The following is a 9,211-nucleotide window of genomic DNA, read 5'->3' as shown; positions in this document are numbered from 1 at the left end:
GTTGTCGAGGAATGCGGCTTCCAGATCTTCCCAACAGCCAATGGACTCTGCTGGCAGGCTATTGAGCCAATGCCGAGCTGGTCCTTTTAGTTTGAGTGGGAGGTATTTAATGGCGTGTAGATCATCACCGCGTGCCATGTGGACATGCAGGAGGAAATCCTCGATCCATACCGCAGGATCTGTTGTGCTGTTGTATGATTCTATATTTACGGGTTTGAAACCCTCTGGGATTTGATGATCCATTACTTCGTCTGTGAAGCATAAGGGGTGTGCGGCGCCTCTGTACTGGGCTATATCGCGACACATCTCCAATGAGTCTTGCCCGCTATGCTCGGCCCGACCGAATTTACTTTTGTTGTATCCGGCGTGACGATTATCGTCTCGCGTAGTGGCGCGCCCTCGTGATCCGTAGATTGATCTTGCATGTTTTACTTTGTCCTCCAATACTTCTCGCAGGTCTGGCGTATTTCCCCATGCCTTTTTATTTGAATGGCGTTGGGGTGCAAACTGAGCTTTTGGCTAGAATGCCTCTATGTCGCGGCCACATGGTGGCCGATCAGCCGCATCATACGCTTCTTCCTCCAGTCGGGGTAGCAACCTGCATTTTGGGTAACTCTTGGAGGGGCGTTCGAGTTTATATTCCTCGGCCGCCAGGACTTCAGTCCATCTGTCAGCTAGCAGATCTTGATCAGCTTGAAGCTGCTACTGCTTTTTCTTAAGGCTATTTGTCGTGGCTATAAGCTGGTGCTTGAAGCGCTCTTGTTTGACGGGATCCTCTGGCACGATGAATTCGTCATCGTCGAGGCTTGCCTCGTCTTTGGAGGGAGGCATGTAATTATCATCCTCCTCATCTGCCACTCTCTCAGGAGGGCTGGCCTCTCCATCCTCCTGCCCTAAATCGTGCTAGAGGGGATTATTGCCATCTTCGGCACTATCCGGAGTGCTATTATCTCCTGTTCCGGTATCACCACTTTTGCTTTGGCGGGACTTAGAGCGGCGCCGCTGACGTCGGCGCTTGGGTTGCTTCTTGGAGGGGTCATCCTCCGCTGTCTCATCGCCATTGCCTTATTTGGGTGTGTCCACCATGTATATATCGTATGATGAGGTGGCTGTCCAGTGCCCTGTGGGCAGTGGTTCCTCTTCATCTCCCGCATCGTCGTCCATACCGTCGATGTCTTCGGAGTCGAAGTCGAGCATGTCGGTTAAGTCGTTGACAATGGCAACTAAGTGGGTGGTGGGTGGACAGCGAATTTCTTCGTCATCCGCATCCCAATCCTACTGGACATAGTTCGGCCAGGATCCTCCTAACAAGGAGAGAGACCTTAATGAGTTCAGTATGTCGCCAAAGGGCGAGTGCTGAAAAATATCCGCGGAGGTAAACTCCATGATCGGTGCCCAATCGGATTCGCTAGGAATGGGCGCAGGCGGTTCGGAGTCCGTGGCCGGAGAAGGATCCGACAGTTTGACAACACGGCTCTCGTGCAGGGTAAGGTCGATGTTCGGCTCGATCGCCGCTGAGGATAAGGCCTCCGTGGCGGGGTCCATCCACCCGTCCATGGACGACGCAATTGGCTCTGAATTGAGGGTCGGAGCGGCTGCCGGTGCGATCTCCTGAACACTGTCTGATGGTAGAGCTAAATCGTACTCATCATGACCGTGTGACGCACAAGGCAGAGGCTCGAATTCGTCGAAGATCAAGTCTCCATGGATATCATGCGTGTAGTTTAAGCTTCTAAAACTGACCTGGTGGCCAGGGGCGTAACTTTCGATCTGCTCCAGATGGCCAAGTGAGTTGGCCCGCAGTGCGAAGCTGCCGAACACAAAGATTTGTCTGGGGAGAAAAGTCTCACCCTGGACTGCATCGCTGTCGATGATCGTAGGAGCCATCAAGCCTAACGGCGACGACACAGAGGAACTCTCAATGAAAGCACCAATGTCGGTGTCAAAACTGGCAGATCTCGGGTAGGGGCTCCCGAACTGTGCGTCTAAGGCGGATGGTAACAGGGGGCATGGGACACGATGTTTTACCCAGGTTCGGGCCCTCTTGATGGAGGTAAAACCCTACGTCCTTCTTGATTTATTCTTGATGATATGGGCATTACAAGAGTTGATCTACCACGAGATCGGAGAGGCTAAACCCTAGAATGTAGCCTATGGTATGATTGTATGTTATTGTGTCCTACAGACTAAAACCCTCCGGTTTATATAGACACCGGAGAGGGTTAGGGTTACACAAGGTCGGTTACAAAGTAGGAGATATCCATATCCGTACTGCCTAGCTTGCCTTCCATGCCAAGTAGAGTCTCATCCGGACACGAGACGAAGTCTTCAATCGTGTATCTTCATAGTCCAATAGTCCGGCCAAAGGATATAGTCCGGCTGTCCGGAGACCCCCTAATCCAGGACTCCCTCAATCCCTCTACATCATGTCATCTTGCCTAAAGCATTACTTTGTTCTTATGAACTTAATACTCTAGATGCATGCTGGATAGCGGTCGATGTGTGGAGTAATAGTAGTAGATGCAGAATCGTTTCGGTCTACTTAACACGGACATGATGCCTATGTTCATAATAATTGCCTAGATATTCTCATAATTATGCGCTCTTCTATCAATTTCTCAACAGTAATTTGTTCACCCACCGTAATACATGCTATCATGAGAGAAGCCACTAGTGAAACCTATGGCCCCCGGGTCTCTTTCTTAATATATTGCATCTCTTTTATTATCGCATCTCGTTTGCTATTTTGCAATCTTTACTTTCCAATCTATACAACAAAAATACCAAAAATATTTATTTTACTATTTTTATCAGATCTCACTTTCGCAAGTGATCGTGAAGGGATTGACAACCCCTTTATCGCGTTGGTTGCGAGGTTCCTGATTGTTTGTGCAGGTACTAGGTGACTTGCGTGTTATCTCCTACTGGATTGATACCTTGGTTCTCAAAAACTGAGGGAAATACTTACGCTACTTTGCTGCATCACCCTTTCCTCTTCAAGGGAAAACCAACGCATGCTCAGGAGGTAGCAAGAAGGATTTCTGGCGCCGTTGCCAGGGAGATCTACGCTCAAGTCAAGACATAACAAGTACCCATCATAAAATCTTCTCCCTCCCATTACATTATTTGCCATTTGCCTCTCGTTTTCCTCTCCCCCACTTCACCTTTGCCGTTTTATTCGTCCCTTTTTTGTTCACCTCTTTTCGCTCGCTTCTTGTGTGATTGTGTGTTGGATTGATTGTTTGTCACGATGGCTCAAGACAATACTAAATTATGTGACTTTTCCAATACCAACAACAATGCTTTTATTAGCACTTCGATTGCTGTTATTACCGATGCTGAATCTTGTGAAATTAATGTTGCTTTGTTGAATCTTGTCATGAAAGATCAATTTTCTGGCCTTCCTAGTGAAGATGCCGCTACCCATCTAAACAACTTTGTTGATTTGTGTGATATGCAAAAGAAGAAAGATGTGGATAATGATATTGTTAAATTGAAGCTTGATAAACTGAAAGTGATAAAGAAAAACTTTTACAAACTCGGTTTGCTCTTGTTGTTGTAAATATGTAAAGCCAGCATTCAAGTTTTTAGCAAAGATTATGAACTAACCATATTCACAATAACATTTAGGTCTCATGTTTACTCATATCAATGGCATAATCAACTAGCGAGCAATAATAATAAATCTCGGATGACAACACTTTCTCAAAACAATCATAATATGATATAACAGGATGGTATCTCGCTAGCCCTTTCTGAGACCGCAAAACATAAATGCAGAGCACCTTTAAAGATCAAGGACTGACTAGACATTGTAATTCATGGTAAAAGAGATCAAGTCAAGTCATACTCAATGTAAACTAATAGTAATGGATGCAAATGACAGCGGTGCTCTCCAACTGGTGCTTTTTAATAAGAGGATGATGACTCAGCATAAAAGTAAATAGATAGGCCCTTCGCAGAGGGAAGCAGGGATTTGTGGAGGTGCGAGAGCTCAGTTTTGAAATAGATATGAATAATATTTTGAGCGGTATACTCTCATTGTCAACATAACAACCGAGAGATCTCGATATCTTCCATGCTACACACATTATAGGCGGTTCCCAAACAGAATGGTAAAGTTTATACTCCCCCTCCACCAACAAGCATCAATCCATGGCTTGCTTGAAACAACGAGTGCCTCCAACTAACAAGAGTCTCGGGGGAGTTTTGTTTGCAATTATTTTGATTTGATTTGCATAAAGCATGGGACTGGGCATCCCGGTGACCAGCCATTTTCTCGTGAGTGAGGAGCGGAGTTCACTCCCCTTGAGAATAACCTACCTAGCATGGAAGATACAGATAGCCCTAGTTGATACATGAGCTATTCGATCATACAAAACAGAATGTTTATTTGAAGGTTTAGAGTTTGGCACATACAAATTTACTTGGAACGGCAGGTAGATACCGTATATAGGTAGGTATGGTGGACTCATATGGAATAACTTTGGGGTTTATGGAATTGGATGCACAAGCAGTACCCCGCTTAGTACAAGGGAAGGCTAGAAAAAGACTGGGAAGCGACCAACTAGAGAGCGACAACAGTCATGAACATGCATTAAAATTAATCTACACTGAATGCAAGCATGAGTAGGATATAATGCACCATGAACATAAATATTGTAGAGGCTATGTTGATTTTGTTTCAACTACATGCGTGAACATGTGCCAAGTCAAGCCACTTGAATCGTTCAAAGGAGGATACCACCCCATCATACCACATCACAACCATTTTAATAGCATGTTGGCACGCAAGGTAAACCATTATAAACTCCTAGCTAATTAAGCATGGCATAAGCAACTACAATATCTAATTGTCATTGCAAACATGTTTCATTCATAATAGGCTGAATCAAGAACGATGAACTGATCATATTTACAAAAACAAGAGAGGTCGAGTTCATACCAGCTTTTCTCATCTCAATCAGTCCATCATATATCGTCATTATTGCCTTTCACTTGCACGACCAATCGGTGTGGAAAATAATAATAGTGCACGTGCATTGGACTAAGCTGGAATCTGCAAGCATTCAATTCAAGAGAGAAGACAAGGTAATATGGTCTCTTTGTTAGGTCAACAATAATGCATATGAGAGCCACTCAACATTTTAATCATGGTCTTCTCCTCTCAACCCCCAAAGAACAAGAAAGAAACAAAACTATTTACACGGGAAAGCTCCCAACAAGCAAAAGGAGAACGAGAAATCTTTTTGGGTTTTCTTTTTAGTTATTACTACTACAGGCATGGAAAGTAAACTAGCTAAAAGCTACAACTAATTTTTTTGTTTTTTCTTCTTCTTAAAGTTAATTAAACACACAAGAAGAAAGCATAAAAAGGGAAAATAAACTAGCATGGAAATGAAAGTTTTGCACAAAGATATTGGTGAGTAAGAGATACTGTTCGCGTTGGTCGTGGAGGAAGGCGGTGAGGCCTGCATTCTTAGCCAACTCATAAAAATCATCATAAATCCTAGCTGCTCTTAAGAAATCATCACAAGGCCATTCACACGGCCGAACTTCCACGGTGCGAGGGAGATTATATTTGGGCCTCTTATCCTCCTCACTTTGCTTATCCGTCGAGCTTCGGCTCGATGAGCCCCTCAAAAACTCTCTTCATCTTTTTTTGAAAATTTCTGAAATTTTTAGCAACTTCAAAATAAAAGTGAACCAAACACAACAAAATCGATAGCAACTACTCCTACAAGTGCCTAGAGGATATATCATGCATTAAAACTACTTTTGACCACATAAATTTGGCATGCAAGCTCAAGAACAGGGTCACCTAACCAGCAAAAATTTGCAATGAATAAAGCACTAGAACAAAAACTAATTGGACCATTGGAGGAGTCACATACCAAAGAACAATCTCCCAAAGCAGTTTTGTGAATGGAGCTTTGAGCAAGGAGATCGAAAATGGCAGCAAGATGAGCAAGAACTCGGGTTTGAGCTGGCTAGTGATATTTTTGGGAGGATGAAGGAGTGTGTGGTGGCTGGAATAAGTGGAGGGGGGCCACGATGGGCCCACAAGGCAGGGGGCGCGCCCTGGACCCTCATGGCCAGGTGCTTGCTCCCCCTGATGTGTTCGCAGTTCCAGATATTCTAAAATATTCCATAAAAATCATATTTAAATTTAAGCGCATTTGGAGAACTTTTATTTTCGGGGTATTTTTCATTGCATAGATAATTTAGAAAACAGACAGAAAATACTATTTTTGCTTTATTTAATATAAATAGCAGAAAGTAAAAAGAGGGTACAGAAAGTTGTGCTTTCTAAATTCATCCATCTCATGCTCATCAAAAGGAATCCAGTAACAAGGTTGATCAGGTCTTGTTAACAAACTCATTCCGAATCGCATAAAACCGAAGAATTTTCGAATCACACTAGGTTACCTCAACGGGGATATGCATGTCCCCAACAATAAGAATATCATATTTCTTCTTGACAGTAGGAAGAGGAAATTCAAAACCTCCAAGAGTAATTGTTGAAATATTTCCAATAGAATTGATACTGTGGACTTGAGGTTGTTTCCTCAAAAAGTGTACCGTATGCTCATTACCATTAACATGAAAAGTGACATTGCCTTTGGTGCATTCAATAACAGCCCCTGCAGTATTCAAAAAGGGTCTTCCAAGAATAATAATCATACTATCTTCCTCGGGAATATCAAGAATAACAAAGTCCGTTAAGATAGTAACATTTGCAACCATAACAGGCACATCCTCACAAATACCGACAGGTATAGCAGTTGATTTATCAGCCATTTGCAAAGATATTTCAGTAGGTGTCAACTTATTCAAATCAAGTCTACGATATAAATAGAGAGGCATAACACTAACACCGGCTCCAAGGTCACATAAAGCAGTTTTAACATAGTTTCTTTTAATGGAGCATGGTATAGTTGGTACTCCCGGATCTCCAAGTTTCTTTGGTATTCCACCCTTAAAATTATAATTAGCAAGCATGGTGGAAATTTCATATTCCGGTATCTTTCTTTTATTTGTAACAATATCCTTCATGTATTTAGCATAAGGATTCATTTTAAGCATATCCGTCAAACGCATACGCAAAAAGATAGGTCTAATCATTTCAGCAAAGCGCTCAAAATCCTCATCATCGTTTTTCTTGGATGGTTTAGGAGGAAAAGGCATGGGTTTCTGAACCCATGGTTCTCTTTCTTTATCGTGCTTCCTAGCAACAAAGTCTCTCTTATCATAACGTTGATTCTTTGATTGTGGGTTATCAAGATCAACAGCAGGTTCAATCTCTATATCATTATCATTACTAGGTTGAGAATCGACATGAACATCATTATTAACATCATCACTAGGTTCATGTTCATTACCAGATTGTGTTTCAGCATCAGAAATAGAAATATCATTGGGATTCTCAGGTGTGTCAACAAAAGGTTCACTAGGAGCATGCAAAGTCCTATCATTTTTCTTTTTCTTCCTTTTAGAAGGACTAGGTGCATCTACATTAGTTCTCTGAGAATCTTGCTCAATTCTCTTAGGATGGCCCTCAGGATACAAGGGTTCCTGAGTCATTTTACCCCCTCTAGTCACGACTCTAACAACATTATTATTTTTCTTACTATTTAATTCATTGAGCAAATCATTCTGAGTCGTAAGTACTTGTTCTACTTGAGTGCTAACCATAGAAGCATGTTTACTAGTAAGTTTAAGTTCACCTTTAACACTAGACATATAATCACTCAAGTGTTCAATCATATAGCATTATGTTTCAATTGTCTACCAACATAAGCATTGAAGTCTTCTTGTTTAACCATAAAATTATCAAACTCATCTAAGCATTGGCTAGCAAACTTAGTAGGAGGGGTTTCAACTTTATCATATCTATAGAGAGAATTTACCTTTACTACCCATGTCGGGTTATCAAGACCGTGTGTTTCTTCAACATGCGGCAAATTAAGACCATGTATTTCTTCAATAGGAGGTAAATTCTTAACATCTTCAGCTTTAATACCCTTTTCTTTCATAGATTTGTTTGCCTCTTGCATATCTTCAGGATTGAGAAATAGAATACCCCTTTTCTTCGGAGTTGACTTAGGAGTTGGTTCAGGAAGTGTCCAATTATTTTCATTAGTCAACATATTATTCAATAGAATTTCAGCGTGATCAACAGTTCTTTCCCTGAAAACACAACCAACACAACTATCCAGGTAATCTCTGGAAGCATCAGTTAGTCCATCATAAAAGATATCAAGTATTTCATTTTTCTTGAGAGGATGATCAGGCAAAACATTAAGTAATTGGAGAAGCCTCCCCCAAGCTTGTGGGAGACTCTCGTATTCAATTTGCACAAAATTATATATTTCCCTTAAAGTAGCTTGTTTCTTATGAGCGGGGAAATATTTAGCAGAGAAGTAATAAATCATATCCCGGGGACTACGCACACAACTAGGATCAAGAGAATTAAACCATGTTTTAGCATCACCCTTTAATGAGAACGGAAATAACTTAAGGATATAATAATAGCGAGTTTTCTCATCATTAGTGAATAGGATGGCTATATCATTCAATTTAGTAAGATGTGCCACAACAGTTTCAGATTCATAGCCATAAAAAGGATCAGATTCAACCAAAGTAATTATCCCAGGATCAACCGAGAAATCATAATCCTTATCAGTAATAAAGATAGGTGAAGTAGCATAAGCAGGATCATATTTCATTCTTGCATCCAAAGACTTTTCTTTAAGCTTAGCTAATAATTTCTTAAGATCACTTCTATCATTGCAGGCAAGAAAGTCTCTAGCAGTTTCTTCATCCATAACATAGCCCTAAGGCACAACAGGCAATTCATATCTAGGGGGAGAATCTTCATCATCACTTTCATCAATATTATCAGTTTCAATAATTTCATTCTCTCTAGCCCTAGCAAGTTGTTCATCAAGAAATTCACCTAGTGGCACAATAGTATCAAGCGTAGAAGTAGTTTCATCATAAGTATCATGCATAGCAGAAGTGGCATCATCAATAACATGCAACATATCAGAATTAATAGCAGAAGCAGGTTTAGGTGTCGCAAGCTTATTCAAAACAGAAGGTGAATCAAGTGCAGAGCTAGATGGCAGTTCCTTACCTCCTCTCGTAGTTGAGGGAAAAAAATCTTGGTTCTTTGATCTTTCAATTTCTTCATAATGATAAGCAGATA

This window comes from Triticum aestivum, chromosome 1A, assembly GCF_018294505.1.
Source record: "Triticum aestivum cultivar Chinese Spring chromosome 1A, IWGSC CS RefSeq v2.1, whole genome shotgun sequence".
Classification (NCBI taxonomy): Eukaryota; Viridiplantae; Streptophyta; class Magnoliopsida; order Poales; family Poaceae; genus Triticum; species Triticum aestivum.
This window is presented reverse-complemented; position numbering follows the sequence as displayed.